This window comes from Oryzias melastigma, linkage group LG19 (genome assembly GCF_002922805.2).
Source record: "Oryzias melastigma strain HK-1 linkage group LG19, ASM292280v2, whole genome shotgun sequence".
Classification (NCBI taxonomy): Eukaryota; Metazoa; Chordata; class Actinopteri; order Beloniformes; family Adrianichthyidae; genus Oryzias; species Oryzias melastigma.
The window spans coordinates 21,452,572-21,460,541 of record NC_050530.1 but is presented as its reverse complement, the minus strand read 5'-3'; the positions used below and the strand labels follow the sequence as shown (position 1 = coordinate 21,460,541).

Sequence of the window (7,970 nt, the reverse complement as noted above, 5' to 3'; positions counted from 1 at the left end):
AAAAAAAAAAAAAAAAAGCGCGCCCGATCTCGTCTGATCTCGGAAGCTAAGCAGGGTTGGGTCTGGTTAGTACTTGGATGGGAGACCGCCTGAGAATACCAGATGCTAAACATTTTCAAACTCTTTCTGTCCACCACTAGAGGGCCTTACACTTTTCAAAACGCAACAGCGCGTCCACTTGTGCTTNTTCCAAAAGCAACAGCGCGTCAACTTGTGCTTCTTTTTTTACGAATTCTACCTTTCTTTCTTTTTTCTTTTTTTTATAGAGAAATAATTCCGTCACGCTTCACCCAATGAGCTCATTGACCTTCACAGCCGTCAGCATTAAGGTGCAAATGCCTAATCCTACTCCCTGAATGGCTGAAACTTTCTTGATTGAAAACCTGTTGTTGTGGACTATTTCTACTGCAAGTGTGTGCGTTTCAAAAGCTGTTTGGGGGCTGCTGGGTTTTTGTCCACATTCAGGAGGACACAGATGAAGAGGGTGAGGCAGGAAAAAAGGAAAATGTGGCGGCACAGCTGAACCTTGTGCCGCTGATTGGCTTGCTCATCCAGGTACATGGCCTGGAGCTGCAAGCCAGTGTGTTATCAAACTTTCCACAGCTAGAGCGTACTGGTTTACCGGGCGTGGTTTTGCCACTTCTGGCAGCTTACGGCCACAACAACCTGAGCGCGCCCGATCTCGTCTGTTCTCGGAAGCTAAGCAGGGTTGGGTCTGGTTAGTACTTGGATGGGAGACCGCCTGGGAATACCAGATGCTGTAAGTTTTCAAACTCTTTCTGTCCACCGCTCTAGGGCCTTACACTTTTCCAAAAGCAGCAGCGCGTCAACTTGTGCTTCTTTTTGTTCGAATCCTACCTTTCCTTCTTTCTTTTTTTTATACAGAAATAATTCCGTCACGCTTCACCCAATGAGCTCATTGACCTTCACAGCCATCAGCATTAAGGTGCAAATGCCTAATCCTACTCCCTGAATAGATGGAACTTTCTTTTTTTTTCTCATATTATCTTTATTGAGTTTTCAATTTTCACAAAAAAATTGACCACAAAAACGTAAAAACAATAACAATAACAATAACTGCCAGACATGATAAGTAAATAAATACAAAACATGTGACTGACTTTTGTGTTTCAGAGTACAAATATTGTATAGCAATGGTAACAGTGTAGCAAAAGAAATATAGTGTCTTTGTTATTTAGGTGATGGGGTGATATGGCACTGAGCCAAGAAGGGTCCCCAAATTGTCTCATGTCTTTGTCTTTTGTTGATTTTATCCAAACAGGAATGTTCCAGCTGTATGATGGATACCATCTCCCGTATCCAGTGTTCAAAATTTGGTGGAGTGGTAGATTTCCAAGACAGTAAAATAAGTTTTTTAGCAACCACCATTCCAAGCTGTAAGGCTGTAAGCAAATCAGGTGTATAAAAAGTCTCTGTGGAGCATCCAAACATTGCAAGGTTGTGATCTGGTTCAATGTCTTTGTCATAACATTTGGAAAACCATTTAAAGATGGCAGACCAGAAATAAAATGACTGAGGGCAAAACCAGAAAAGATGAGCTAATATTCCTTCTGCAGCAGAACATTTATTACATTGAGAGGAAACTGATGGAAAATTGCTGTTCAGTTTTGTTTTTGAATAGTGTAACCTGTGTATCACCTTGAATTGGATGAGTCGATAACGAGTATTAGTAGATCAAGAATGAACCTGCGCCATGGCCTTTTCCCAAAGTTCCACTGATATGTCTGAGTGTAAATCCTTGGCCCAGGCCTCCCGCAGGTGATCAGAAGGGACAGGGGCAGTGAAGCAATCCACAAATTTTGAAATCAAATGTTTAGAATCTGGAGGAAGTAACAGGGTATCATAAAAAGAATGGCCAGATGGAAACAACTCAAAGTGCTCAAACCTTTGCTTCACAAAATGCCTGACCTGGAGGTATCGGAAAAAATGTGAATTAGGGATATTATGTTTATCACTCAATTGGGCAAATGAGGCGAAATGGCCATCAATGTATAGATCTGCCAGACTTGAGATACCTTTGTTTTTCCAGATAGCAAATGCCCCGTCTAATTGCCCAGGCTTGAAGAGAGGATTTTGGCAAATTGGGACATATACAGAGTCGTTGGGAATATGGTTGGCTTTCTTAATCTGACGTAATATGCGCAGGGAATTCCTTACAACAAAAGATTTCTGAGTTAACGTGTCTTGTGGGGGGCAAGAGAATAAAAGAGTACATAGTGAAACATTATCAATATCAAGAGCTTCCATTTGTAACCAGGAAGGGATGTTTTCCTGTCTCACTGCAGTGGAGCACACGTGTTTCCAGTAGGTAAAAGCTCTAGAATTAGCTGCCCAATAGTAGTGCTTGAAAGTGGGAAGACCGAGGCCTCCACTATCCCTTGATTTATTTACATGAGCTTTTGAGATGCGGTGTGACTTATAGCCCCACACGAAGGGCAGAATGATAGAGTCCAGTTTTTTGAAAAAGGATGCATTCAATAAAATTGGCAAATTTTGAAATAAATACAGAAATCTGGGTAAAATAACCATTTTGATTGCATTAACACGTCCAATCATAGATAAGGGCAAAGTCCTCCATGCCTCAATATTTGTTTTGAGCTTTTCCAACAATTCTGTAAAGTTTGCTTTGAAAAGTCGTTTAGGGTTCTTTGTCAGTTTAAGTCCCAGATAATTAAAGTGCTGGTTTACTACTCTAAAAGGCAAAGTGTCGAGAAATTCTTGAGATGTGTTTTCCCCCAGTGACATGAATTCACTCTTTCCCCAATTTATTGTATACCCAGAGATGTTACCAAATGAATTAATGTAGTCAAGGGCAATGGGAATGGAAACCTTTGGATTAGCCAAACAGACCAAAAGATCGTCAGCATATAGCGTCACACGGGACTCTATTTTACCTACTTTGATACCTCTGATGTCTGAATGGGTTCGCAGCCCGAATGCAAGTGGTTCCAGTGCAATGTCAAACAGTAAGGGGGACAATGGATCTCCCTGCCGTACCCCTCTTTGAAGAGAGAGAAGTTCAGATTTATTCCCATTTGTAAGGATGAATGATCTGGGGTTTGTGTACAAAATTTTGACCCATTCAATAAAGTTTTTGCTAAAACCAAATTTTTCGAGCGTTGTGAAAAGATATGGCCATTCTATTGTATCAAAGGCTTTGTGGGCATCTAACGACAATATGGCCGCACCTTCAGCCGTGTTATGGTTGGTGTATAGAATATTTAGAACTTTGCGAACGTTACAGAAAGAGTACCTCCCCGAGATAAAGCCTGTCTGGTCAGGATGTATAATCTGGGTTATACACTTATTTAATCGTGTGGCTAAGATTTTTGTTATTATTTTTAAATCATAATTTAATAAGGAAATAGGCCTGTAGTTACCTGGATCTGTGTCGTCCTTGTCTTTTTTCAGCAGGACACATACATTTGCGTCGGCCAGAGATGGTGGAAGTGATTTGTTTGAGAATGTGTGACAAATCATTCTTAGTATTAGAGGTGCTAGCTTGCTACTGAAAGCCTTATAGAATTCAGGGCCAAACCCGTCAGGACCAGGAGCTTTTCCAGTGGGGAAAGCTTTTATGGCCTCGTGAATCTCAAGTGTGGTAAAGACTGAATCTAAATGTTCTCTTGAAGGTGCTCCCAATTGTGGAAGGGGTATAGATTTGAAGAAATGATCAAAATCATCTAATGTGGCGGTTGTTTTCGATGAGTAAATATCAAAGTAAAATTCTCTGAAGCGTTCATTAATTTCCTGCAAGTCTGTCAGTACCGATCCTGTTCTAGATTTAACTTTATAGATGGCCCGTTTTGCCCGTTCTCCCTTTAATTGTCTTGCAAGAAGTTTGTGAGGCTTTTCCCCAAATTCAAAATTTTTCTGTTTTAGTTTTAATAACATTTTGCTCACCTGTTCTCCCAGAATGGAGTTATACTCATACTGTAATTTGAGAATCTTGTTGTAATCTGATTAGAGTTTAGAATTTTCATAGGTCTGATCTGCAGATTTCAATTCTTCCTCAATCTCCTTCAAACGACCTTGCCTAATCTTGTTTTTCCTAGCTTCAAAAGAAATGATTTGTCCTCTAATGTACGCTTTAAGTGTTTCCCAAAGAGTTGAATCATTAACCTCCCCATTATCATTAGTTTCAAGGAATAAGGAGATTTGATTGTTAATGTGTTCATTAAATGTTGGGTCAGCAAGTAGCATGGGATTGAAACGCCAGCTGTAGGGCTGTTTGGGAAGAGAAAGTTGAAGATTAATACTAACTGGGCTGTGATCCGATATTATTATGTTATGGTATTTACTGCATTGAATATTGGAAATTAATCGGGAGTCAGCCAAAAAATAGTCAATGCGTGTATAAGATTTGTGAGGATGAGAGTAAAAAGAATATTCCTTATCAGACGGATATTGTATTCTCCAAATGTCTACAACGCTCTTGGATTTAATTAAATTATTAAGTCTGTACTGACAGGATATTAGGTGGGGAAGCAGTAGAAAACCTGTCTAAATGTGGGTCCAAAAAGCAGTTAAAATCTCCCCCAATTATTAAATGACTTGAGTTGTCATCTGGGATCAGGTCGAACACTTTCCGAAAAAAGGCTCGGTCATCAGAATTTGGTCCATACAGATTGACAAAGGTCAAAGGAAACATATTTATGTGTCCAGTCACAATTATAAACCGACCATTAGGATCTGTTACACAAGACTGGAAATTAAATGGTACTGTTTTATGAAAAAGAATTGCCACACCTCTGGCTTTAGATGTGAAAGGTGAATGATAAGCCTGAGAGATCCAGTTTGTTCTGAGTTTTCGGTGTTGTGTAGCTTTAACATGTGTCTCTTGTAAGAACAAGATGTCAGCCTTTAATGATTTTAAATATGCAAAAACTTTACCTCGCTTAACTGGGTGACCCAAACCACGGACATTCCATGAGACCAAGGTCAATGCATTCACCGGATTATTCATGTGTCCATGTAAACAAAAAGTTTCAAAAATATGTCAGCTACATTGATACAAAATCTAAACAATGGAGTCTGTCTGGCAGTTGAACAAAACCAAAATGACAACAAAAACACACAAAACAGGTGTGTGAACAAACCCCCCACCCATAGCTCCCCTAGTCGAAGCTGAGCTACCTGCATTTTACTTGGGGCCGCAGGCCAAAACAAACAAAAAGCAAACAGAAAAATATTTTCTTCAGCTCCTCATAGGCACATTTTGTGGAATAATATGCCAAAAATAAAAAAAACGGACGTTTTTTTTTTTTTTGAATGTTATAAGGTTATGCCCCCCGCTTTAGTTGAGTTTGTTGTCAATAAAGTTTTTCGCGTCAGCTGGGCTGCTGAACGCTTTTACCTGCCCTTGGTGTTGAATGTGCAGCCGAGCCGGGAAGCGCAGGGAGTGCTGGACGTTTTTCTCACGGAGCAATTGAAGCACTTCTTTAAAGCTCCGCCGCTTCTCCATAACTTCCGCGGTGTAATCAGGAAAGATGAAGATCCGACTTCCGCCGTAATCCAAAGTGCGCTGTCTCCCGAGCTGCAGGATCTTCTCCTTTTCCTGAGCCAGGTGCACGCGTGCGATGATGGTACGGGGCTTTGCGCCGTCTGCAGGTTTTGGTTGAAGCGTGTGGTGCGCCCTGTCAATCACCACCGGCTTGTCGAAGTTCTCCGCTCCGAGCAGCTTAGGAATCCGGTGAGAAACGAAATCTGTTGGTCTTCCCTTTTCTTCCCCTTCTGGGATGCCCACAATCTTGATGTTGTTACGTCTGGATCTTCCCTCCAGATCCGAAAGCTTGGAGCGAAGATCCTTATTTTCCTTTTCCAAATCCGCTAGCGATTTTTCCACGTTCACGATGCGTTGCTCTTGCTCTGCAGCCTGCTTTTCCACATCGCTCATCCTCTCTTTTAGCATTTGTTGGCTGGCGATGAGACCTTGAAAGTTTTTTTCAAACTTGTCAAATCTCTCATTAATGGATTGAAGGATGCCGTCCGAGATCTTTTGCCATATTGGTGGGAGCTCGTCTTCTTCACCGCCCGGGTTCTTGGCGGGGCTAATTTTTTCTTTGCTAGCTTTAGCCATAGTTTCAGGTTGTTGGCGTCCTCTGCCGTCGCGTTTACTCGTCATTTTTGTTCAAAATAACAAAGTAGTGAGGTTACCAAACTCTGCTTATCGTTGGAGGGTTAGGTATTGGCAGATATGTTTTTTTAAAAAAGAGAAAATAGTCGTGCCCGGAGGAGCTTCGAAAAAACGCGTCTATACGGCAGCCATCTCAATAGCGCCCCCATAGATGGAACTTTCTTGACTGAAAACCTGTTGTTGTGGACTATTTCTACTGCAAGTGTGTGCGTTTCAAAAGCTGTTTGGGGGCTGCTGGGTTTTTGTCCACATTCAGGAGGACAGGGATGAAGAGGGTGAGGCAGGAAAATAGGAAAATATGGCGGCACAGCTCAACCTTGTGCCGCTGATTGGCTTGCTCATCCAGGTACATGGGGTAGAGCTGCGAGCCAGTGTGTTTTCGGACTTGACAAAGCTAGAGCGTACTGGTTTACCGGGCGTGGTTTTGACTCTTCTGGCAGCTTACGGCCACACCTCCCTGAGCGCGCCCGGTCTCGTCTGATCTCGGAAGCTAAGCAGGGTTGGGTCTGGTTAGTACTTGGATGGGAGACCGCCTGGGAACACCAGATGCTGTAAGTTTTCAAACTCTTTCTGTCCACCGCTAGAGGGCCTTACACTTTTCCAAAAGCAACAGCGCGTCAACTTGTGCTTCTTTTTTTTCGAATCCTACCTTTCTTTCTTTTTTTTTTTTTTTACAGAAATAATTCCGTCACGCTTCACTCAATGAGCTCATTGACCTTCAGAGCCGTCAGCATTAAGGTGCAAATGCCTAATCCTACTGCCTGAATGGCTGAAACTTTCTTGATTGAAAACCTGTTGTTGTGGACTATTTCTACTGCAAGTGTGTGCGTTTCAAAAGCTGTTTGGGGGCTGCTGGGTTTTTGTCCACATTCAGGAGGACACAGATGAAGAGGGTGAGGCAGGAACAAAGGAAAATGTGGCGGCACAGCTGAACATTATGCCGCTGATTGGCTTGCTCATCCAGGTACATGGCCTACAGCTGCGAGCCAGTGTGTTTTCGGACTTTCCAAAGCTAGAGCGTACTGGTTTACCGGGCGTGGTTTTGACACTTCTAGCAGCTTACGGCCACACCGCCCTGAGCGCGCCCGATCTCGTCTGATCTCGGAAGCTAAGCAGGGTTGGGTCTGGTTAGTACTCGGATGGGAGACCGCCTGGGAATACCAGATGCTGTAAGTTTTCAAACTCTTTCTGTCCACCGCTCTAGGGCCTTACACTTTACCCCAAAGCAACAGCGCATCAGCTTCTGCTTCTTTTTTTACGAATCCTACCTTTCTTTCTTTTTTTTTTTTTTTTTACAGAAATAATTCCGTCACGCTTCACCCAATGAGCTCATTGACCTTCACAGCCGTCAGCATTAAGGTCCAAATGCCTAATCCTACTCCCTGAATGGCTGAAACTTTCTTGATTGAAAACCTGTTGTTGTGGACTATTTCTACTGCAAGTGTGTGCGTTTCAAAAGCTGTTTGGGGGCTGCTGGGTTTTTGTCCACATTCAGGAGGACACAGATGAAGAGGGTGAGGCAGGAAAAAAGGAAAATGTGGCGGCACAGCTGAACCTTGCGCCGCTGATTGGCTTGCTCATCCAGGTACATGGCCTAGAGCTGCGAGCCAGTGTGTTTTCGGACTTTCCAAAGCGAGAGCTTACTGGTTTGCCGGGCTTTGGTGGCAGTTAGGTGCATCTGTGGCAGGTGTGAGTTGGTCTCTGGAGGTTTGTTGGTTTTCTTGCTGTTTCTCTGTTTTCTCCTGGGTTTTTCTTGTGTGACTTTATCTTCTTGGTCTCTTCTCTCCCCACAGTCCTTGGCTGTTGGGGGGGG

The 7,970-nt window shown here is 42.8% G+C and overlaps 2 non-coding genes and 1 pseudogene across 2 annotated transcripts; all 3 read left to right on the top strand.

Moving 5' to 3' along the window:
* The first annotated feature begins 648 nt into the window (after positions 1–648).
* On the top strand, positions 649–767 carry LOC112162372 (annotated as a pseudogene).
* A 5,829-nt stretch (positions 768–6,596) lies between these two features.
* LOC112162369 lies at positions 6,597–6,715 on the top strand. The gene has a single exon (XR_002922057.1). It is a non-coding gene; the product is annotated as a 5S ribosomal RNA (ribosomal RNA).
* A 499-nt stretch (positions 6,716–7,214) lies between these two features.
* LOC112162361 lies at positions 7,215–7,333 on the top strand. The gene has a single exon (XR_002922056.1). It is a non-coding gene; the product is annotated as a 5S ribosomal RNA (ribosomal RNA).
* The last annotated feature ends 637 nt before the right edge of the window (positions 7,334–7,970 follow it).